This window comes from Camelus dromedarius, chromosome 12 (genome assembly GCF_036321535.1).
Source record: "Camelus dromedarius isolate mCamDro1 chromosome 12, mCamDro1.pat, whole genome shotgun sequence".
Lineage (NCBI taxonomy): Eukaryota > Metazoa > Chordata > Mammalia > Artiodactyla > Camelidae > Camelus > Camelus dromedarius.
Genome location: NC_087447.1, coordinates 63,062,108 through 63,087,095, shown reverse-complemented (window position 1 = coordinate 63,087,095; position 24,988 = coordinate 63,062,108). Strand labels below are relative to the sequence as shown.

The following is a 24,988-nucleotide window of genomic DNA, read 5'->3' as shown; positions in this document are numbered from 1 at the left end:
CAATTCAGGTCACAGCCTTAGCTGTGACAGGGCTAATTATTTTTCTTTATTTCTGGTTCATCATCAGTTACATTTTGAAAGTTTAGTGTTTAGTTTTTGGTACTGTATAAAGAAACATAATTCAGCAGAGTGGTTAGGGGACGAAGACTCTAGAGTCAGACAGAACTGAATCTGAATCCCAGTTCCATGACTTACCTCCTGTGTGTCCTTGGGAAAATGAAATGATCTCTCTCAGCTCAGTTTGCTCGTCTGTAAGGAGAGAGCATATCGTGGTAGAAATCTTCCATTTTTGCCTGTCTGGTATTTTCCCTCCTTCTTTTGGAGCCCCTCTTTCCTGTAGGGACAACTCATTCCATGTGGTCAGTTCAGGTAGAAGCTAAACCCACTCTGTCCTATTGGCATGGCTGGGTGTGACCTGGGCCTGGCCAATCACATTACCCTCCTCCTTAGTCAATCTCAGCTTCAGGATAAGCAGATCACCCAAGGCGGCCAGACAGCTCTCTGGGGTTTTACTCGCAGAGCCGTGGAGAAGATGCTTCCTTTCTGTTTGGGTTGCTAAGGGGATAGAGTAAGTTTGAGTGTATTGATGTCCACCATGATTGCTGTATGAAGAGACAGAGGTAGGGATAAGGCTAGAGATAGAGCTAGAGGTGGAGACAGAGGTGATTACAGAGAGAGAGATGGGAAGAGGAGCAGGGAAGAGGAGTTAGGGATAGGAGCAGGAACCCAGTCAGAGACAGGGAAAGAGATCGAGTTATGGGCAGGCATAGGAACAAGGACAGAGTCAGAGGGAGGGACAGGAGCAGCACCTTACCAGCACTGTTTGAGCCCCGGATCCAGCTAAACCACGACACTGAGATCCTGGGGCTCCATGAGCCCATACATTCTTTTTGCTTAAACTAGATTGACAGGGTTCCTATCATTTACAACTGAAAGAATGTGAACACAGTGCTTACCTCATGGGATTATGGCAGAAATTAAGTAGAATAAAGCATGTAGAGCACATACCTCAGTGCTTAGTAGGGCCCAGCTGACAGTGTAAGATGCTAAATACACAGTAGCCATGATTAAAACTAATTAAGTACAAAATGTACTTATTTATACATTTGTGCTATTTTTTACCCTAAAAATTCAAGATGAAGAAGATAAAACATAAAAAAATTTAGAACAATATACTATAAAGTTCTAGTGTGATTTTAAAAAAATACATTGAGGTTCTATCACCTGGGAAACCAAGGAATTGGAATTAGGGTATTTAAAGTGGGGGGAGTTCTTCAAAATGGAATGGGTTCCTAGTTGAGTCTTCATTCATGCTTTTCTTTTCATTCCATTTCCATACATCAAGGGACTATAATGTCCTTGTTACAAGAGATACAAGGAAGAAAAAATTGATTCCTTGCTTTTGAGAAGCTTACAGTTCAGCATGGAGACAGAGGTACAAAGGATTTCAAAACAATTAATTGACCCAGCGCAGTGCATCTAAGAGAAAGGAGACGTGGGTTTGCTCTGTCTGGGGAAATCAAGGAAGATTTCAAAGAGGCAAGTGAGCATTTGAGCTGAGACCTGAGTTTCCCAGGTTGTCGAGCACAGGGAGGACATTCCAGACTGAGAGAACAAACACAAACCTCAAGCGTGAGGATGCATAGCAGTGCTGCCAAAACCTAGAGTCACGGTCAGGAGTAACGGCAGGTGCGAGGCTGGACAGAGGCCGTCATCAGATCTTGGCAGGCCTCCTATGATCAGGCGAGGACGTCACACAGGCGGCTCCTGGGAGCACAACGAAGAACATGGAAGACAGGGCGCAGAGCAGGGGACAGATGGCATCCAGGGCAGGTGTGGAAGAAATGACGAGGACACTTGTAGCTGTTAGGATACAGCCTGTAGACCAACAGCTGAAAAACAATGCTTTGAGCAAGACAGAGGTTAATCTACAGATAAGCAGCCCAGAACAAGTGAGGTCCCCCAGGTGTCAGAGCACAGGGCTCCTTCCAGCTCACCGTGTGGACCTCACTTGATATTTGCACACGATGGCCGCTGGAGCCTAAGTCATCAGGTTATGTTCTAGGCAGCAGGTTGATGGAAGAGTTCCACCGACGGTAGGGTACGCACACCACACAATTGCATGCATGTCTTGCCTAAAATGAGGTCATTTGTCCACACCTAGCTGTAAGAAAGACTGGAAAATGTGTATTTGGATGAGTAGCAATGTACCCAACTAAAAAGCAGTATGCTGTTCCTAGAGACGGGATTAAAGGGATATTAGGAAGCAATATCCTAACAGAGCAGCTGGGCAGGGATGAGGCTGAGTGCAGAGCTTTCTGGCATTGCTCAAAGGGAGAAGCAAGAACAAGCTGACATGTGCAGGCAACAGTGATCACAAGGACAAGAGCACATGTGTGCATTCACTGGTGTATTTGCTTTGTTCCATAAAGATCTGTACACATGTGCCCATGTGCACCTACACTCACACACTCATACACTTACATGAGCACACTATACAATGGATCAAAAATATTAGACTACAGTTCCAAGTAGGCTGGTTACAGAGATTAATCATAAACACGAAGCAGCCCTGTCAATTCCAAAATCCAGATCATTCAGCTTTCTCTGTAATAACAGTCAAACCAGAAACGGCATTTATAAATATTTTTAAACATAAATTCTTATGCTGTGTTCCTTACAAAAGTTTTCAAGTTCAAGGGAACTCTGAATATTCTACGATGCCCAAGGATTTGGGGGGGGGGATTGGGTATTTTTAAGAGCTAAGATATAAATATTTGAGGTAATTAAGTATTGCCATTAATTTGCTATTTGGGACACTATGTGTATCTGTCAGTAGGAGACTAGTTTTCCGATTCCCAGGAGAACAAGTCATTAAAATTAACAGTCCAGAGGGTTTTAGCATCAGCACAGAACGAACTTATGGAATCTATGACACCGTTAGATTTCCATCTGTGCCAGGAGCTGTTGCTGATCCACGTGAGGTTACCCAGGCACTATTTCAAAATGAAGTGAATTGTAGGGACCTTAATCATTTGCAGACTCACTGTGTGAGGAAGACACATGCCAGGTGCCACAGAGCAGATGCAGTCCCCAGTTTACCAGGATCATGTCACAATTCATTCCCACGATGGCAGTCTGGTGTTCAAAATCCGCTCGAAACTAGACAAACATATGCTGGATGGCTGCATGTTTCTCAGGCTACTATATTATATCTAGCAGGTTGCTGGATAAATTAATTTATTCCTGATCTGCAAGAATCATTTGGAATTGTCTCTGGACATCCATGTCAAAATCTTAAAGTGCTAGACCATAAACCAGGATGAAACTTACAGGTTTGCCAGGACCATGACAGAGCCTCCCACATTTGATGCTAATATATTGTAGAGTATGTGCTAATGAATTACAAACAGTGTCACACAATCTTTGCACGTTGTCATATTAATTCAAGATTTCAGAATTTCAGAACACATTTTCAATATGATTCAAGTGTATAAATATTAAGGAGGCATTAACCTTTATCAAAAATGATTTTTTCCTGTGTTAAAAAGATCAAAATTTCACATATAAGAGGGCACCCAATTTGACTTTGCTGTATAGTGGTTGATGAAGAGAACTGTATCTGCCCCCCAAATTATTCATGTGAAACTGTGAAACCTTTCATTTACACTTCTCTGGGGACGGCAGGAGTGGGGATGGGAGTCGGGGAAGAAAGAGGAACATGGCAAGTAGGGAGAGAAAAGAGTAAATTAAAGGATGTCAGTTCTTTAATTAACATGCTGCTTGTCGTCTTTCAGCACAGAGAGTAACAAACCCACCTGCAAGCACTAAATAAAAGGAGCCTTCGAGAGATTTTCTCATCCTAGACAACCCTGCAGAGTTTGTGTCAATTTGGAGTCACTGATGCAAACATTTTGTTCAAATGCTTTATCGTTTGCTAGCTGCATGACATCAATGAGAATATTTTCAAGGTCAAGTGAATATTTTGATAAGTCAGAACAGGGGCTTCTATGAACTGGCTTCCTTGAGGTTGATCAGGGACCTTGGGGAAGCAAATTGGGAGCTTCACCTCAAGTCTCCAGACCAGTGATATGCTTACACAGCTATCAATTCCCTTTAAAAAGAGAAAGAGAGAAGAAAGAAAGAAAGAAAAGAAAGAAAGAAAGAAAGAAAAAGAAAGAAAGAAAGAAAGAAAGAAAGAAAGAAAGAAAGAAAGAAAGAAAGAAAGAAAGAAGAAAGAAGAAAGAAAGAAAGAAAGAAAGAAAGGAAGAAAGGAAGAAGGAAGGAAGGAAGGAAGGGAAGGAAGGAAGGAAGGAAGGAAGGAAGGAAGGAAGGGAGAGAAAAAAAAGCACTTTCTCTCCAGCAGGATTTACAACTGGAGTCAATTGGTTTCAGCCTCAGGAAAGCCCAGACCAGAAGAAAATAAAACAGTAAAACTCCTTATTTTTGTCTTACCTTGTCAGAATCTTCAGTTTCGGGGACAGATGTTTTGGGCAGCTTTACGGCCACCGCATCACCCCCTCCGCCACTGGGGCAGCAATCATGCTGAACTTGCTCACCGCCGTGTCTCCACTTGCTGGCCCAGTGCCCAGCACAGAGCAAGGGCTCAATAAATATTTGTTGAACAAAAAATGGATTCAAGGACCACGCGATTAAAACCACCTCTTCGAACTGACTTAGGAAACATCCCAGGGAGTTTTAAGCAGTAATTATAAGTCTTGTATTTTTGACTCATGTCAAGGGACTTGTGAATTTCTAATATGCTAACCTCTCATTTTGCAAAGAATCTTTGTTTGTGCTTCTGGACTTATATACAAGCAAACAACTGAGGTATTTATCAACTCTGGACTATAGAAAATGAGGCCAAACTGTAAGAGCTTTCTGTTTTAAAACAAAAAAGATGTACTCTTTGGGGGGGATAATATAACTTGTGGGACATTTTAAATTGTGATTACATAGACAATTCTAATAGTACACCAACCCATGGAAGAATAGTACATTTTATCCAACATTTTCATCTCTTTCATTTGGAAGGGAAATTCTTTAATGAAAACAGCTTACCCAGCAGCCACTAGGGGTCATCTAGTGTGGTCATAGCACCAGGGGATCTCTGTTCCCCATCCTACCGAGCATTATCTCGGATGAGAATTCCCATGGATGCATTTGGGAGAGGAGGGGGAGTGAGAGTGATGGTTTCACTCTGAGTGAAAACATAGTGGGACATCCAGGCTCACGTTCTTCTCCCTGCTCTCCATTCCCAAGCACTGCCATCACCAACAGACTCGGTTTCATTCTTTCCTGGTTTATAACTCTAAAGGCTATGTCTTGTACGTTTTGTCATTTGCTGGATACTTCTTAAATTATGAATGTTCAATACTTAATTCGATTTGTACATGGTTGCTGTGGCACTGACTGCTAGTTATCATCCAATATGTTAAATAAATCAGCCAAAGATGGTCTGTGTGTATTGACCCCTTGCTTGTTTATTACTTCACTGCAGGTTGAAATCTATTAGTTCAAATGCCTACTGGCATCATGCTCAAAATGTTACACATCTAATCATTTAAAAACTAGCCCCCCAAAGCAGATTTTTAGCCATTTAGAGCCTGACTGCTTTGCACACCCTGCAAAACCTTACCCTACACCTGATGGTCATGGTAAGACAGAGCCTTGTCGTTCTAAGATCCCAAGCTGCTATGGCCCTTCAGAGCTCTCTGACCCAGGGATTTATCACCTAGTCACAGAAGCCCCCCTCCCACCCACCTCTCCTGGGAGTTCTCTTGCCCTCTTCCCCTCCTGGATGTTTGCCCCCACACTGCAGCCTCTGTATTTTCTCTATCAGTGATGGACTTCCCTTCTCATACAGCCCTATCCAAGCACTATGCATGTGAGAACACAGCGAGAAGACAGGTGTCTTTGAGCCAGGAACTGAGCCCTCAGCAGACACCAAATCTGCCAGTGCCTTGATCTTGGACTTAGACTCCAAAACTGTGAGAAATAAGTGTTTGTCTTTTAAGCCATCCAGCCGATGATATTTTTGTTCTAGCAGTCCAAATGGACTAAGACAACAGTCATCACAGGAGGAAGCTCAGAGCCAAGGCTCAGAGAAGTAGGGGTGTGAGGGATATTCAGGGAATAGCCAACAGTTCAGCTGATTGAAATGATACAGCCCATGCAGGGAAAGACGGGGAGAAAAGTTTGAAAAGTCTGTTTGGGTCACATTATAAGGCCCTTGGACACCAGGGTCCTGAACGCCACTGATTTTGGCTGGAAGTCGAGGGTCCCTAAAGGCTTTTGAGTGAGACAGTTGATGTGACTGGAGCTGTGTGCCTGTAAGATGTATCTGGAGACAGCGAGAAGGCTGGACTGAAGACGGGAAAGACGGGACTTTAAAAAGACACCACTTCAGTGGCTTTGCAGTAATCCAGACAGATAATGAAAGTCTGAACTAAAGTGGTGGAGGGGGAGATGCAAGAGACGTTCAGAGGTTATTGATCATATCTCCAACCGTAATACAGATGATGCCATCTGACGTGTCTCACCCCTGTCTATTTTTATCAGTGATGCTATAGGTAGCTTGAAGCAAAGTGGCACTGCTAACAGCATGCTCATATTTCTTCACATTGAGCACGTCAAAATGCTCACAAAGAGATCCTGAGCTTCCCAGAAATACACAGAGCATGTAGGTAATAGGCCAAACTGACAGAATTAAATACTTAAATAGAATAAAAACAAAATGGTTAACTAAAGAGCCTTGCTGGCGGGAAACAACAATTTCCCATAAAGACATTATTTAATTAAAAATGAAGTTCGTAAGTTCATATATTGATTTGGTATCTTTCTATAAAATATTTTTGCATTTTTCCAAAATACCTACTAGCTTCATATATTAATAAAATTTAGGTTAAAATTTTCATTGGGAAGGAAATAATCAAGCATACTGGACTTCTGCAATGTATGTGATACAATTATCTCAAATAACATTAATTGCCCAGCTGTTGCTAACAGTGCCCAGGCAATTAGGACATAAAAACTGCAGCCATAATAGAGAATTATTTCAGAAGTTACTTTGAAAAGCTTTTGCCTATAGTCTCAGCAGGGTGTTCGTCCCTCTGACATTTTTTTTTCTTACCTCTTTCCTTTCCCCAAAATATGAGGCAGTCCTTTGGTTCCCAAAAGTCACTTGGAAGAAACCAGTGACCTATGCTATACCGATTATTGCTTTCCACCACTGAGTGTTTCCATTTCCACAGGGAATTGTTCAGAACTCATAACCCAACATAGGGAATCTATGAAAGATCATTAGCTTTTGCACATTAATAACAGAAACTCTGACTAAAATTGGCTAAAATAATAAGGACATTTATTTTCTCTTACAACAAGAAGTCTAAAGGTAGAGCAATCACAGCCATACCATGAAAAGGATTCCAGGTCTCAGCTTTGCCCCCTCTATGGCTTGGCATTGTCATCAGGATGTTTCTCCACATGACCACAAGAAGGCTGCTAGCAGCAACAATTACAACACACCTCCTTTCTCATACCAAGCAGGTGAAATAGAGACAAAACTTCTTGCCGTTTGATATAACTGTTCTAATTTAGGACATGTGCTCAACCCGAGACAATAACAGACCAGGAGAATAGTTTCGTGATTAGTTTAAACCACGGCTTCTGATCTAATCACTGTAAGAGGGATGGAAGGTTCTATGATTGGATTATACTTGTCAGGATCCATGCAAGGAGCTAGAAATGGGATGAAAACCCCCAAAACGCAATGTTCTCTTGGGAAGGCAGAAGTCAGAGGTGGGGAGAGGTGAATGCTGGTGCAAAAAGATGTTCAAAATGCAAAAGCAAAAATATGATCAGTGAGTTGCAAAACCAATTACTCTGCAGAAATTTCAAAGTAGATGGCAGAGATAGCAGGGAGCTGATTAGATGAGTCACTCCTATTAAGGACTTAAAATGGTAGAGAGATGAGACTGAGAGAGGCTTTGCTGATGGGCTGTGGGTCTCAAGCCCCCATCCTAAGGGCGAAGGGTGGCTATTTCTGTGTGGACAAGGTCGCCTACCATTTCTAAACAAAAGATGTTGCAGCCATCAAGCCATCAGCCACGGCAGCCTCCCCTACCCCATTACTTGGTGCACCCTAGGGGGAATTAAGGATGCAGAAAAACAGGATATTGGCTGTAGACAGTTAAGATGCATGTCAAAGGAATAATTTCAACAAGCCCAGACTCTTTTATCTTCCCATACGTAGAAAAGCACTAAAATTATTAACTTGAGATGTCAGGGTTTTCTTTGTGATTAGCAGTAATCTTTTGATGTTCGACAATATGTTTCAGTTGTGTTTTTTTTCCCCCCAGCAAAACCTCCTATGTTTCCTGGCTTCTCCCTTACCTGTTTGGAACAGTTCCTCAGAGCTATCTGAGATCCTGTCTCCTGGGGTATAGTTCTCAGTAAGGTCTCAGGATAAAACATAACTTGCAACTTTTAGGTCGTGTGTGTTTTTTCCAGTCGACACCCAACACAAGCTGAGTAAGAGGGACTGTAAGGGAATCGTTTGGGTAGCTTGCTGTTTCCCCGGCAGTTAGAGAATCAGCACGGATGTGGCTTGACTCTCTCCTGGAAAGCCAGAGGCCGGAGATGGGCTGGCAGGCTGTTGTGGCGGCAGAGTGAAGGAGGGTTGCTGCTCTACCGTGATGGACCTGCAGTCACAGAGTTTTGCGGACAAGGAACGTGTGAATATTTCCTGTGAATGGGATGTGGGCTACATGGGTGAACGTGAGAGCCAGTGGGAGAACCACCTTAGATTCCTTCCATTAGGGTCACTGGAGGAAAAATGAAACCTCAACAGAAAGCAAGCTGAGCGGGATCACCCATTCCCTAGAGCTTGCAGAGGAAGGACTTGCAGGAAGAGCGTGTGTTTGCCCAGCTCAGAAACTGCAGGTGAAACACTACCATGATATCAAGGTCTTTATAAAGAACCTCCGAAAGTGAGTAACCTTTAAACATCTGCCAGACCCAGAAAATGCAAAGCCATATTACAAAGATTGGTCAGATGAGAACTCTCCTTTCCCCTTCCTTTCCAGTCTCTCCTGTCTCTACTCCCCAAGGGATCACAAGCTGGCAAACAAGCTGGACAAAGAAGAGCGAGGAAAGAAAGACGGACCATACCCTCGAACCTCCTGCAAGTAGCCAGCCTACAGCAGGACCTGGTTTTGTTGATTTTAAATTTAAATCAAGCTTACGGAGCGTTTAAAATTATTGAATTGACTCTGTCTTTGCATTCTGAAATGACTTTTGAACCTTGTATTTGTTCAGAGAGAGTCCCAGACCAGATACTCTCCAGGAGTTCTCACCCTGGAACTACTTTACATTGGCCATGATCTACGTGAGCAAAAGTGATACTCCATGCCATGCCTTTTTTCTATTTTTTTGGTGGGGCCACGTCTTTCAATATCCAGGAAGCTAGTGACCAGACTCTGGGACCTCTGCTACCACTGCCTCAAAAAAAAGCAAGTACTTTGATGACTGTGCTTTCAAAAAGCAGCAGCAGAAGCGTGGCCTCTCGTGCATGACGTCACTTCCTCCCAGGTCTGACGCGCGGCTACCTGCCTGCTGGCATCTAGAACAAGCCGAAGGGAGTCTGGGCATGCAGTCTACGCCTTCTCGGCTCCGGCATGGGGCAAGCACACCCTGTCAAGGGTTGGCATGGAGACGAAGGAGCCAGCCTGCAGTACCTGCCACAGTGCTCACACCACACGCCTGGTGGCCTAGATCCTGCATAGTTTCCCTGCATGAATGTATTTATTTAAGAGATAAGATTAATAAGAAATTGCTTCATGGCCTCACTGTACATTTGGAAGCCCACTACTTCCGGGCATCCAAGAGTGAGCTCCAGAGCCAGGTGACACCCAGGTGTGACCCCCTCACTGTCTCTTGCTAAATGACCACCTTTCTCCAGGTTCCTCCCTTTTCTTGAGCAATGAAGCTTCTCCCCATAGGTCTCTTCAGAACCTGTTTACATCCTACCCACCCTTTTAGGTCCCCCTGAAGCACCTGCTCCCCCAGGAGTCTTTCCTTGGCTTTCCAGGATCCCTCCTTTCCTACAATTTCCAGCACTTCCTGTTCTGAACAACATTTTTTTACATGGAATTGTATAAGCCTTGGATTCTTTGTATACTGTATAAGTCTGCTAATTAATTCATTCATTCAACAAATGTTTAAGGAGCCCATACAAGGTGCTTTGCTGAATGCCAGGTAGTAAACAAGACAGGCATGGGCCCTGTCTTCTTAAAGCTTACAGACTACTGTGGAGGAGACAGACATGAAATAAGTAAACAAACATGTAAATACAGAATTACAGACTGCAACAAGATCCAGGAAAGAAAACTTTCAGATGTGCTGAGAAAGTGAATCAGTGGTCTGTCTTAAATTAAGTGGTCAAAGAAGATGTCCCTGAGAAAGTGAAATCTAAAACGGTGAGGTCTAAGGAGGGGTCAGCCAGGTGAACAGGAGGCAGAGAAACATTTCAGGTAGAAGAAATCATATGTTTAAAGGCCTTGAGTCACGAAAGAGATGAAAGCACTTGAGGAACTGAGAGGACAGTACGTTTGGGACATTGTGGGGGCAGGTGGCAGGAGAGAGATAAGGTCAGAAATATGAGCAGATCACATGGGTCCTTCCAGGTTGTGTTGAGAACCTTGGATTTAAAGCCAAGGATACTGAAAAAATTTTTGAAGGATTTATAGCAGAGCAATAATACGACCCAATCAATGTTTTAAAAGAATGCCCTGGTTCTTCAATGGAAAATGGATTGCAGAAGGGCAAGAGTAGAAAAAAAGAGACTAGCTAGGGAGCAATTACAAAAGCCCAGACAAGAAGTCATGGTGGTTGGCCACTGATGGTGGCTGCACGGGAGATGGAAAGAATGGCTTATAATTGAGATCGTAAGCTTCATGTCTTTTGTGCATGCCAGGCTTCTGGCTTGGGGAAAACCTATAGCTCTACTCGGTAAGTAAATATAATTAATCAATACAGTAATTAGTTAATTAATTGCATGCTGTTTTAACCATTAAAAAAAGGAGGAGCTGATCTATGTTGTTCACTGAATCAAACAGTTCACGGCAGGTGAGAAAGCAATTATGTAGACACATAGTCAATCTGGTTTGTTTGATAAGAAGACAGACTTGTTGCAAGAGTCAGCCTGGTTACTTTAGCCATATTAACAACTAAATAATATACACCACATGGTTATCCCAAGTTATGTTCACTATACTAGTCCAAGATAATATCAATTTGGTTTAAGTCATTTTCATCATTCACTAGCTAGAGTTTTGAATGCACAACTTAGGGCATTATAGTATATAACAGTGGTTCCTAAATATTTTTTATTCCATAAACAAGTATTTCTTTTTTTTTTCAAAAACTGGGGGAACTGATTAATGTTGACACCTTTTAGCTTGTCAAGAATGAATATTAAAACAAATGAAAAATCAAATAACTACTCTCACAGCGAGGGTTCTTAGCTGCAAGCAATAGAAACTAATTCTGTCAGATTTAAGTAGGAAAGAACTTATGATAAGAGTTTTGTGTGGCTCACAGAATTACCAGGAGGGCTGGAAACTTAGGGCCAAGCTATCAAGAACACTGTCCAAATCTTTGATATGATGAAGACCCCACAGCCATGGCCAGTGTCATTAAGCGGTAGATGCCATAGGTCAACCGCTAACATCACCAATGCTGCTGCTGGATGGCTCCACGAATGGACCCATGGCCCTGGGAACTAGATATAGTCATTGCAGCCTCCATTACTCCTCCCCCGAATGGATGCTGGGCAGCCCTTGCTTTATAATGCCACTTCCAGTTCAAAGACTGGTGTGAACTTATAATTAGCGGAGCACAGCACAGGGGCTTTTGTCCTCACTGCAAGAAAGATGAGAGAGTGAGCTTCCAGGGCTGGAGAGAAGGGTTTCAAGATTTATACAGCGCAGAAATTTCCAAATATAGGAATAGGGTTTAGATACTGGGATCCTAAAAAAGAGTGATAACTACCATCTACTATCCCCATCGATTCATAAGAGAAGAAAAAATTATTTTAATTCTAAAACGTAAAAGGGGAAAAATTACAGTATTTGGAACAGCGTATTAATGGAAAAAAGTTTTTTATTTTTAAATAGAAAAATTATTGCATTGCCTTTATTGTTTTCTTTTCTTCATTCATGGTGAAACTCTGTCTCGAGGCAGCTTGATCCACAGAACCATTCTGGGGACCCGTGTGTCTAGAGGACACGGGCTTTGGAGTAACAAACTTGGTTTTTGCTTTCAGCTCTACCTTACTTAGCAGCTGTGTAATCCTAGGTCAGCTAGATCTGAGATTCAAGGTCATCCTTTGCAAAATGGGGCTAATAATTCCTAACTCTTAGAGTTGCCCACACACATACATAGCCTCTCCCTTTATCAACATCACTCACCATGTGGTACATTTTTCACCAAGGATGAACCTCCATTGACACATCAGAATCCTCCGAAGTCCACAGTTTACCTTAGGATTCAGTTGTATATTCTGTGGGTTTGAACAAATGTATAATGACATATATCCATCATTATATCGTATAGAGTATCTTCACTGCCCTAAAAAAAGTCTGTGCTCTGCCTATTCATCTTGTTTCCCTCACTTCCCACCCCTGCCCCCATCACTGGCAACCACTGATCTTTTTATTGTCTCCATAGTTTTGCCTTTTCCAAAACGTTATATAGTTGGAATAATACAGTATGTAGCCTTCTCAGATTGGCTTCTTTCACTTAGTAATATGCATTTAAGATTCCTCCATGTCTTTTCAGGGCTTGATAGCTCATATATTTCTTAGCACTGAGTAATATTCCAATGTCTGGAGGCACCACACTTTATCCATTCACCTACTGAAGGACATCTTGGCTGCTTTCCAGTTTGGGCAATTATGGTTAAGGCTTCTATAAATATCAGTGTGCAGGGTTTGGTGTGGACATAAGTTTTCATTTCCTTTAGGTAAATACCAAGGAGCATAATTGCTGGACTGTATGGAAAGAGTATGTTTAGTTTTGTAAGAAACCTCCCATCTGCCAAAGTGGCTGCACCATTTTGCATTCCCACCAGCAATGAATGAGAATTCCTTTTGCTCCACATCTTTGCCAGCATTTGGTGTTGTCAGTGTTCCAGACTGCAGCCATTCTAAGAGGTGTATAGTGGTATCTCATTTCGATTTGCATTTTCCTGATGACATACGTGGAGTATCCTTTCATATGCTTATTTGTCATCTGTATATCTTCTTCAGTGAGGTGTCATCTGTTAAGGTGTTTGGCCCATTTTTAAATTGGGTTGTTTGTTTTTTTTTAATTGTTGAGTTTTAAGGTTTTTTTTTTTTGGTTTGTATATTTTGGATAACAGTCCTTTATCAGATGTGTCTTTTGCAAATATTTTCTCCCTCCTGTGGCTTGTCTTCTAATTCCCTTGCTATTGTCTTTCACAGAGCAGAATTTTTTAAGTTTAACTTTATTTCTTCCATTGATTATGTTTTGGTGTTATATATAAAAGATACCAGCATATACAAGATCATCTAGGTTTTCTCTTATGTTAATTTCTAGGAGACTTATATTTTTGCATTTTACATTTAGGTTTATCTATGATCCATTTTGAGTTAATTTTTGTGAAGGGTATAACATCTGTGTCTAGATTCTTTTTTTTTTTTTTTTTTTGCATGTAGATGTCCAGTTGTTCTAGAATGATTTATTGAAGAGACTAAAATTTATATGGAGAGGCAGGAGACCCAGAATAGCCAACACAATACTGAAGGAAAAGAACAAAATAGACACATGAAGAAATGCAACTATCTCTTCAAAACCCTGCTTTCAATTCTTTTGGACATATACCCAGCAGTAGAATTGCTGGACCATATAGTAATTCTATTTTTAATTTTTTTCAGGAACCACCATACTGTTTTCCATAATAGCTACACCATTTTACATTACTATCAAGTGTCCAAGGGCTCCGATTTCTTCACACCCTTGCCAAATTGTTCTCATTATTATTTTTTGACATTCTAATTGGTCTGAAGTGGTACAGTAGACCCCCCTAATGTGCAGTTTCAGTTTCAGGGGTTTCAGTTACCCACTGTCAACCACGGTCTGAAAATGTTAAGTGGAAAATTCCAGAAATAGAAAATTCCTAAGTTTTAAGTTGCATGTTGTTCAGAATAGCATGATGAAATCTTGTGCTGTCCTTCTCAGTTCCGCCTGGGATGTGAATAATCCCTTTGTCCAGTGTGTCCCGCCCCTCATCGCTTACTAGCCATCTCGGTTATTAGCCTGACTATCAAGGTATTCCAGTGTTTGTGTTCAAGTAACCCTTATTTTACCTAATAATGACCTTTACTTAATAAAGTGTAAAAGTAGTGATGCTGGCAATTCACGTATGCCAAAGAGAAGCCATAAAGTCTTTCCTTTAAGTGAAAAGGTGAAAGTTCTTGATGTACTAAGGCAAGAAAAGAACTTTGTACTAAGGTTGCCAAGATATACTGCAAGAACAAATTTTCTGTTTGTGAAATTGTGAAGAAGGAAAAAAAATTCATGTTAGTTTTACTACTGCAACTCAGACTGCAAAAGTTATGGCCACAGTGTGTAATAAGTGCTTAGTTAAGATGGAAAAGGCATTAAATTTATACAATAAGCTATTGAGAGAGAGAGAGAACCATATTCACATAACTTTTATGTAGTATATTGTTATAATTGTTCTATTTTATTATTACTTATTGTTAATTTCTTACTGTACCTGGTTTGTAAATTTAACTTTATCACAGGTATGTACATACAGGAAAAAACATGGTATACACAGGGTTGAGTACTTGCTACCCACAGTTTCACAGCATCTACTGGGGCTCTTGGAACCTGTCCTTTGCGGATAAGGAGAGGGTGCTATATCTCATTCCTCTTTGAATTTTAAATGCTAGATTAAAAATAGCTTGTACAGACATAAAAGAGTAATCACACATAACAAAGGTCCACTAAGTCAAAATCTAAGGAAAGTGAAAACTCAGGGACAACTTCAAGCCACTTTTGCCCTGATTACTTTCATCCATCCAGAAGAAACAAAACTTTATAAATGGGCCTTGCTTTTGACAGCCCTGCATTCCAGCGGAGGTATAATTCCATGTCTCCTACCCGAGGCGGGGAATCTGGAGGATAATACACGCAACGCGTAAGCAGGGACCGGAAGGATCACACTTTTGGGTGAAGGTGAAATAGTCGTGATCCTGCCCTCAAAGGGAGGTTTACCATGAAGTTAGTGCAGCTTGTGCTTCCAGACCCCACATTAATATCAACCTCTTCTAAGGCGCCTGGAAGACCTTGGACATGTTTCAAGTTAAGAATCTTTAGTCTCAACAGAAACATATTCAATGCTCTTACATAAAAACTGGTGTTCTGTAGCCTTAGTAGCAAGAAGCCATCAGAACTGGTTTTAAACTCCTGTTCAACAGATCAAGGACACTTGTCTCAGGGAAAGTCAGCCATTGGTGTCAGCCACTCCCTCTTGAAAGTCAGCCAGTCAGAGATTCACTCCAGTGAACATGCCTCTGAATGTCAATCAACCAACAAGAGTCTCACCTGGTAACCACTTCTACAGATGATGTCAACCCCCTTCCCCCCTGAAAGTCACCAAGGCCATAACTCCTCCCTTACCAAAGCCCTGTGTAGATCAGTCGGCTCCACTTGGAGAGGCTGTGCCTGATCAACGTAAGTAATAAATTTCAGCTCTGTGTGCGTGTGTGTGTGTGTGTGTGTGTGTGTGTGTGTGTATGGCTTTCTTTCCAATATTGAATGGTGGTTCCATCCTTTGACAATGTGATCGTATGTTTCTGTAACATTTGCAAAAGTAAGATGTTTTAACAGTGAGCAGGTAAGACTGCTGTCTCTTTCTAACCCTACTTCTCTCTGTCAAACTTCCTCTTATGTTTGGGCCTTAAGGGGCTACACTGTTTACATAGCATAAAGCTGTAGTCGTATTCAAATACTAGGGATATATGTATGTGAAATCACGTGTTTGTGTGACTTTTGTTTTATGTATCTCAACATTCAGTATTTTTAAAAAGGCAAATTGTGATGCCTGATGGATGACAGAAAGTGAGAGAAATATTTTTATTAAGAAACTTCCCGACAGCCTAGGACACTGTATCCAGTAAATATCAAGAATTAGCCAACATGGATGGACCTTAAGATTATCATACTAAGTGAAATAAGTCAGAAAGAGAAAGACAAATACCATACAGTATCACTTATATGTGGAATCTAAAAATATGAACTTATTTACAGGGCAGAAACACACTCACAGACATAGAGAACAAACGTATGGTTACCAGCGTGGGAGAGGAGTGGGGAGGGATAAATGAGGAGTTTGAGATTTGCAGATACAAACTGCTATATATAAAATAGATCAACAATGGTTTCCTACCGTATCACACAGGAAACTATATTCAATATCTTGTAATAACCTATACTGAAAAAGAATATGAAAATGAATATATATAGATATAAACATACAAATGAATCACTAAGCTGTATACTGGAAACTAACACAACATTGTAAATCAATAATACTTAAAAAAAAAGGATTAGCAAACTAGCTGGGTATAAAAATCACCTTACAAAATCAATACATGACAGCAGTGGAACTGTAGAACAGCACAGCTATCTATTAATAACAGAAAGGATAAATAAGTTACACTATAGTCATTCAGTGGTTTATATACAGCAATAAAAATGAATGAATTATAGGTACATGTAAGTTTATGGATGAATTTTACAAACTTAGTGTTGAACAAAAAAGCAAGACACAGAACAATCATAACACACATTATAGTTCTGTCTATATACATTAAAAATCAGATATAGATTATGCTAAGGAAAGAAGCCAATATATACTATATGGTTCCACTTAAATAAAAGGCTATTGGAGGCAAAACTAACCTACAGAGACAGAAAGCAGATCTGTGGCAGTCTGGGGTTGGGATTTAAGGCAGATGGACACAAGGAAACTGTTTTTGAGTAATATAAATTCTGTATCTTGATGGAAGTGGTGGTAACATAGGTCCATACATTTCCAAAACTCACTAAACCGTATTCTTTAAATGGAGCATTTTTTAATACAGAAATTACACCACAATACATAAGATGTACAAAAGTTTAAAATAAGCACAGTGGTAAAACTACAAGGAAAAATAAGAAAACGATTGTCCTAAAAGCCAGGCCAGTGCTTTCCTCCAGGCAGAGGGGAGCTTCTAGTCTTGGCAATGTTCTGTCTCTTGGCCTAAGTAGTGGCTGGATCAGTTTCACTTTATAGGTTTTTCTTGTTAAACTGTAAATTTGTTTCATGTACTTTGTGTGTGTGTGTATATTTCACAGTAAAGCAAAAACTGAAACAACTAAATTCATAAAAGAGTGTTTCCCTATTTTGCACTTGTGGAGCAGAAAATCACGAGGCAATTATTACCATTCACATTTATTTAAAACAAGTTATGCCAAATGCCTTGTTTCAAAAAATATTTCTGATGCATATAATTTCCCTCTGATGTAAGTATGGGATTTGGTCTCTGCTTTAGCACTGAGTACAAAAGGAACTTCTCTAGATTTTAAGAAGGAGACTCAAGGTAAGAGAGGTTTAATGTCCTTATCACGTAAACCAGATTCTTTGTATTATGGTTTGACTCTCAGATGTATACTTTTCGGACAAGTTTTTTCCTTCATGCTTCATGATTATTACCATGTTTGTATTCCCCGTAAATTGCTATATTTTTTCCCCCACAAATGAGCTGATGACTTTATGAGGCAGGAAAAGTTAGATTATGCCATGATAATACAAAATAGCAAAACTTCAGAGGATTAATAGAGTACATGTTTATTGCTCAGTGATTCAAGTCTTCTTTTGGCCTGGGTGGCTCTGCAGACAGGTGTTCTCCCCAGGGTGCATGGTGCCAATGCTGGGCTGCTTCAGTCTCACAGCACCTCCATGCCAACAGGTACTTCCATGACAGGACGTGGGGATGGGATACCGGGGCAGTCAAGCACTGGCAACGAAATACTTCTGCGTGCAAGTGACACGTGCCACACATTTCACTGGCTAAAGCAAGTCACGTGTTTATTCCTATGTTACGGGGAGAGCGAGGGCAGGCAGGAAAGTGTAACTCTCCTATCTAGCCAGAAGGAGAGGAGAAGGGATGTGTCAGCAAGCCGTATAAATGCTCGCCAGAGTTAAATGGTAGAATCAGGCCAAAATAAATTTTATACTTTGTAAAAATGAATTCAGTCCCACTTGAATGGCAAGCATAATGATGATAATAATATCTTACTTTTGTTTAATACTTTGGAATTTATGAAGCATTTTCTCAATACTTCTTATTCATTTATTCAGGAGAATTTAAAGCACTGATTATGGGCCAGGCACTATGCTAGGTCCAGAACATGTGCATAAGACAAGGCTCTGCCCTTCTGCGTGATGATGTCATGTGGTCATTGCAAAATAAAAGCCTCAATGGGTACAATGATGGCAGGGAAGAGAGAGCTCAGCATTAGGGATGGAAAGAGGAAGACTTCTTACATAAAGTGATATTTACTTGAGTCCCAGGATCTCAAAGATAGTAGGAACTTATCAAGCAGAAGTGATGGGGAGATGGGGAAGGCAACACAGGGAGTGAGAAAGGAAGGTGCAAAGGCATAGAGAGTCATCTTAGGCGCTCCCTCAAACCCCCAGGGATTAGGAGTTTGCCACTCTCTCAATGTTACAGACGAGAAAACTGAGGCACAAAGAAGGAAACAGTTTTTCTCAGCTCACAAATCTACTACAAGGCAGAGCAGAACCCAAGTCTTTTAACTCCAAATTCAATGTTCTAAACACACATCATTACCATCTAAATAAAAGACACTTTAAATAATGGATGTATATAATTCACTCAACATATCTTATCCATATTAATGGTGGGCATAAAAATCAGTATTCAGTAAAGGATGGTAAAATGTAAAGCTCTAGATGACTCTGCCTACTACGCATGAGGTAGTTATGCTCCATATGGGCAAAAATTGTATCTCTCTTTTTTTTAATTGGGGTATAATTGATATATAACATTATATTAGTTGCAGGTGTACAATGTAATGATTCAATATTTGTATATATTACAAAATGATCACCACAATAAGTCTAGTTTACATTCATCAACATACATAATTACAAAACATTTTATATTGTGATGAGAACTTTTAAAATTTACTCTTTAAGCAACTTTCAGGTATGCAATACAGTATTATTAACTACAGTCACCATGCTGTACATTATGTTCCCCTTATATTTATTTTATAACTAGAAATTTGTACCTCTCATGTCCCTTTTTTATCATCATAGCTCTGGTTTCAAGTATGGTATCTGATACATTATAGGTTCTTTATAAACATTTATGGGAGGAAGGAAGGGAAAAATCTCTTAAGTCTTTATCTTCAAACTAATGGGAAAAGTTTCCTTAATCTATTTAAGCACTAAAATAATCCCTTAATTTGCCTTCCTAGCCCGTCCGGTCCACCAAATGTTTTTGTGTGAGACAGTTCATTTTTCACTGTCATACCACGGTTAGGACACAGAAGTGTGGGTCACAGGGCAAGAGCCCAGTGCAGTGCCATGAACATGGGAATGGTAGCTATCCCCTAGGTGTGCACTGAATGGCTGAGTGGCAAAATCACATCTGTCATTATTCATCTGAAACAACACATCTGTGTGGTTTAAACCTTCAGAGACTAGAGATTTACTGCACATTAGTGATTACTTCAAACATTGGAGATTAATGAGGCATGGGAGATTACCTCAGACTGTAGTGATCTCAGGAGTTTAGTAAACACTGCAAGCTCTCCAGTCAGGATTGAAAGGTCTGATGGGGCCACCGCAGGCCTTATTTATGAAAACTCTGGTTCTGCACCAGTGGTGAGTCTGCCCTTTTTTACTGTGAGAGAAGATTCAAAAGGCGGTCTGGGGTGACTGCACACCAGGACTTTTCCCACTGGTGTATCAAAATGCTCCAGCCAGTCACCTTTAGAATTAACCATCTTTGTGTGGCTGTTCAGACAGCCCTGTCGCTGAAAACACAGAAGCTAAAGGGCCACCTGCCTACCAGTCAGCAGTGTTTTAACAACGTCCTATGCATCAGAGAGTACGTTAATCAGTCACTGAAGTGGATACTAGAGAAACAAACATAAGGCATAGTCTTTGCTCTTAAGAAGGATACAAACCAGATGGGGAGATAGGAGGATAATAAAGTAAGTCTTGAATCAAACGCTAAATAATTGGGCAATAGGTCTACAAGAAGGGAGAGGCCCCAGGGTACCGGGACCACCTAGGAAGACTTAATGGAGGGAACAGGACTTGAGATTGCTCCATTTTGGACACATGCTCCAGCCTATGGATTCCTGTGATCCAGGCACGTAGTAAACACACACATATATTTCCTGTGAAAACATGAAATGATAGGCGTCATGAAGTTATTCATGGGCTGCTCATCCTGCCTAGAACATTTTTCCTCCACTTTTCAGCTTGGCTGAATCTGTCTTCAAGTTCCAGTTCCAAGAGGGCGTCCTTTTCCAGAGCCTTCCCCACCTCCTTTGGCACCTGGGCAAAAGTCAGTCTTTGTGCTCTCTTAGCCCTTTGTATGTGTCTCTGATGCAGTGCTAACCGCGTTGTACTGGAATGAATTGTTCATGTGTCCTTTTCCCCACTCCATGCTGCCAGGCAGGGCATGAGACCTCATTAACTACCGTTTGTATGGGTCAATGGATAAATTAACTGGAGGAGAGCTTTCTAATGAGAGACCAGTGGGAGATCTGGTAAGATGGGTCCAGACTTTGATCCTTTTAAAAGACAAACCAAAGTGGGGGGCAGATAAGGAAGGAAGACAAAAAGAAAGGAAGGGAGGGAGGGAGGAAAGAAGGAAGGAAGGAAGGAAGGAATGAAGGAAGGAGGGAAGGAAGGAAGGAAGGAAGGAAGGAAGGAAGGAAGGAAGGAAGGAAGGAAAGTGTATATTTCAGTAGGTTAAGGAAAAAGACTAGAGCTGGCTTTTTTTTAAATGACCCAGAGAATAAAAGCCCTCCGTAATCCCACTTCTCAGGGTATCTGTTGTTAACATTATTTGTATTTCCCTAGGAGTTTTCCTCTGCCTATAAATACATTGGCAAATTTCCCTACAGTCTATATTCCCACTAATCATGTAGGAGATTGTCCAAAAATCCAGTCAAGGAACAAGTATTTATTGAGTGCTTATGAATTGCTGTATGATGGTAGACAAGCCAGACATTACCCTTACCTTCCATGGATTTTAGAGAATAGTGGATAAAACAGCATCTAAAAATTATGAATTGTTAAGTTGATGATTAAAATGTGCAAAGATTCACCTCCGCCGTTGCGCTGCATGTCAACAGTGGCATGATGTGATGAAAGCTCTGCTCAGATTAAGTTGGCAGCAGAACAGACTGAAAGAGAGAGATGTTGTGGGGACTTGGGCATGGGCAATGGTAGTGGGAATAGAGAAAAAAAAGTAAACCCAAGAAATAATTTAAAGCAAAAGTTCTCAATCTGTGGACCATTTGGGGATACGAAAGATAAACTTTAGGATTTTTGAACCCTCAAATTGGACTTTATGTGTCGTTTATCCATGTATTTTTCTACGGACAGTAAGTGTGATAGGTTCCCCTAATCTCTTTGTGAGGCAGTAGAGCATAGTGTTTTAAGATTATTGATATTGGAGTGAGAAAACCTAGGCTCAAACACTGTGTCACTTACTGGCTCTGAAACCTTAGACAAGTTACTTAACCTTAACCTGCAGATAACAAAGCGACAAAACAGCAATAGTGCAAAGTGCCTATCACCCAACTATTTTTATTCTACAGGAGTCCAATACCCAAAAGATAAAAATCAATGTTTTAAAGAAAGAATAGACAAGGCTTGATGTCAGATTGATAACGAGAGAGGACAGAGGAAAAGGAGCAGAAGAAACGGGATGCTAGTACAGGAGATAAAATGGATTAAGATTTCTCACAGGAGAGTGAAGGGCTCCTAGAACAGTCCCTCTGCAGTGCACAGTGTTTAAAATGCTACCTGGGGCTGGATTATAGACTCGCTTTCCCAAATTTAAAGAGTTCGGATCACTTTGTTGATTATCAAAAATGTTGACTTATTTTCATTGAATACTAAAAGCAGATGTGGCAGAGTTGGGGCGCGGGGAGGAGACGAAAGCTGAGTGGGAGAATGGGGATGGACAAGGCGACTTCTAAGCTCCTTCAAATTCTGAGCATCCACAAGTAGACGCTAGCAACTGATGAAACTGTTACACTTGGCTGGGAGTTGGGGCGGGACCTCAGGACATTGTTTACAGATAATAACATATGTAGAGTTGCAGAGACACCCTGACAATATTCAACGTTGTCAAGGATCATGCAACTTAAACATGTGTATCTCTTGGCCAGACTACACCATCCTTAGGTGCACTGTCAGTTAATATATTTATTTTACTGTATTTTTCCCTTTTCCTTTTATAATTTGGAGAATAGTTTAAACTATAGAAATACTATAAACTGACCATGAAATTATTTTTATATTTCCTTCATTAATTAATGTTTGTATATTATCTTTTAATTGTCTTAGAAATAATAGTGTGTTGTTTTTGTGTTTTATAATCTTTTTCTGACTTAAAAACTTTTCTTCAATGCACAAAAAATGGAGGTGACCTGGGCCTCTCTTGTTTTCTAAGCAATTGTAAAGATCTGCTAAGCTACTGTAATAAAGGTGGTGGAGTGGGGCACCTCGGGCTCCAAGAGAATTTCTGCTCCAGTCATATCTTGAAATTTGTTAAACAAAAAAAAAAATAAAAGAAAAATGCAGGTTATTTCCAATTACCACTGAACAAATGTTTGTCTTCAATAAAATGGGTCATAAGTGCTTTCTGACAATCCATTATTTATTTGCCTAGAAATATGGGGAAACAAAAAAATTAAAATCTCTGGTCTTCTGTTCTTAAGATCTCGATCTTACTGTGGCATCAAGATTTAGGTTTAGGAAATAAAAGTAGACAAACCCTGGACAGTCCCTCAGGAGGCCAATTTCCTGGTTCCTTCCTTTTATGGTCAAAGAGGACAGTTTGTCTTTAATGATGTCTTTAATGATTTAAAGCCCAAACTATATCTTCCAGGCTTATGATGTTAAATGCACACTTCCTCAACACAATGTGTAAAACACTAAGCACACACTATGTTCATTGTCCCTTTTGGAAAAAGAAATGGTTCCTCGCACTCAAAGTTACCAGGATTTGTGTCCTGTGACTTTGTCACCTGGCCAAAATTGACTGAACCAGAAATTGGGGTCAAAAGTAATTGTAAAGAGCTGAACATAGTACTAAGAGCTAAATATTTAATGAGCACTTCAGTCTGTGAGTCAAACACTACGCCAAGGCCTCTGCTTGGTTGTTTTATTTAACCTTCACAATAGCCCTATGAGATTGGTGGGAATATTATCAAATGCATCTTAATAATAACACACGTATAGTTACAGGGACACCCTGACAGGATGGAAAAAGTTGTCAATCATCATCCAGCTTTAACCACGCATCTCATGCCCAGCCTACATCACAGAGGCTTAGAAACTGGTCCAATGTCACAGGATGGTAAGTGGGGTTGCTAGGGCTTGAACTCAGGGTCTTTCTGTCTGCCTGACTCCGGAGCCCTCTCTCCTCACCCTTAGCCTGGGAGGCCACCTCAGTCTGCGCAACAAGGATGTTCTGTACCGTATGGCTTGACTCAATCAAATCCTCTCTCCCTGGAGGGTATGCTGAATGTGACATTTTTAGAGAGGATGGAAGCAACAGGAACATAAAAGAAGCAGAGAGAAAGGCTTAGGAGAATGGGTGTTAGCAGGAACCAGGAAGAGTGAGATGATGGCTGTGTCATTAGGGCTAAGGTCACAGAAATGCTGGACACACTCAGTGACCCTGAAAGATAGTCAACATTCCGGCATTTATTAGGCCTGATGGGTCACATTTCCTCAAAGAAGTCACCTCATACATCTCTGCCCTTGCTCCCTGAGCAACCCTAAGTGACAAAGAAATGATCTGCTCAGGCAACAACTAGGTTCCTAAATAAACTGTCATAGCAGAAAGCTAACTCCAGCTCCTAAAAGAGCACACAAGGTGTGCTCTTTAATTAACGACATAGATTACCAGCACTTTAAGAGAATTTAGGAGCTAATTTGCTTATGAACTGACACCTGCTAAAAGCTTACTTGAAGCAGTTTCCGAGCTGTAGTCTGAGAGTCTACCTAGTTTTCCAGACTTTTAGCTTCTTGAGATTCTCTGCCAGCATTAAATTAGGCCACCGTTGAGTGAAGATTTAATATTAATAGTTTTTGCTCTAATGGAGAGAGTCATGTAAGGAGTATCATTTAAAATAATAAATTCCTTCTGTTTCGCTGGGAGGAAAAGTTCATTTTTTCCTAGGTGAAGAACATGCTTCTTTGATTATAAAGATAATTTTAATAACCGGAAAGGTTTTCTGCCTTTTCTTAGCTGCCAGGAAACTCATAGTGTAAAGTGAAAAGACAGCAACTGATGGACTTCAGATGCCTGGGACTATTTACATAGTTTCTGTTTCAGGTGCTTTTTGTTCCCACTTTTTAAAAAAATGACCCATTTTAGATATTTTACTATAATAAGTTATCCCCGGAAATTTTTGAAAGTGTTAGGTTGAACCATCTGAAATCGCCAATAGCCAATCATTCTTAACCTACAGAAGGAACAATTCTAGATGGCTCAGCGTATAAATCAGAAGTAAAGACATCTGGATATACGTGCATGGGAAAAGTCCCAAAGGGAACATGGCAAAAATTTGACTGAAATCCTGCAGTGGGACAATATATGCTTTTTATGTTTTACTTCCTGCTTTT

At 40.7% G+C, this 24,988-nt stretch overlaps 1 long non-coding RNA gene across 2 annotated transcripts in view; it reads right to left on the bottom strand.

Annotated features, from left to right (window-relative positions):
- Positions 1 to 24,988, bottom strand: part of LOC105100557 (uncharacterized) — an 81,608-nt gene that overhangs the window by 11,643 nt on the left and 44,977 nt on the right. The window contains exons 4-6 of one of the 2 annotated variants that reach the window (XR_010383470.1): positions 12,471 to 12,562; positions 1,626 to 1,767; positions 196 to 249 (exon numbers count right to left, since the gene is read on the bottom strand). This is a non-coding gene — a long non-coding RNA (uncharacterized LOC105100557). Of the gene's footprint in view, positions 1 to 195; positions 250 to 1,625; positions 1,768 to 12,197; positions 12,563 to 24,988 lie in introns of those variants that run through there. The other variant, XR_004139360.2, reaches the window with a different exon arrangement.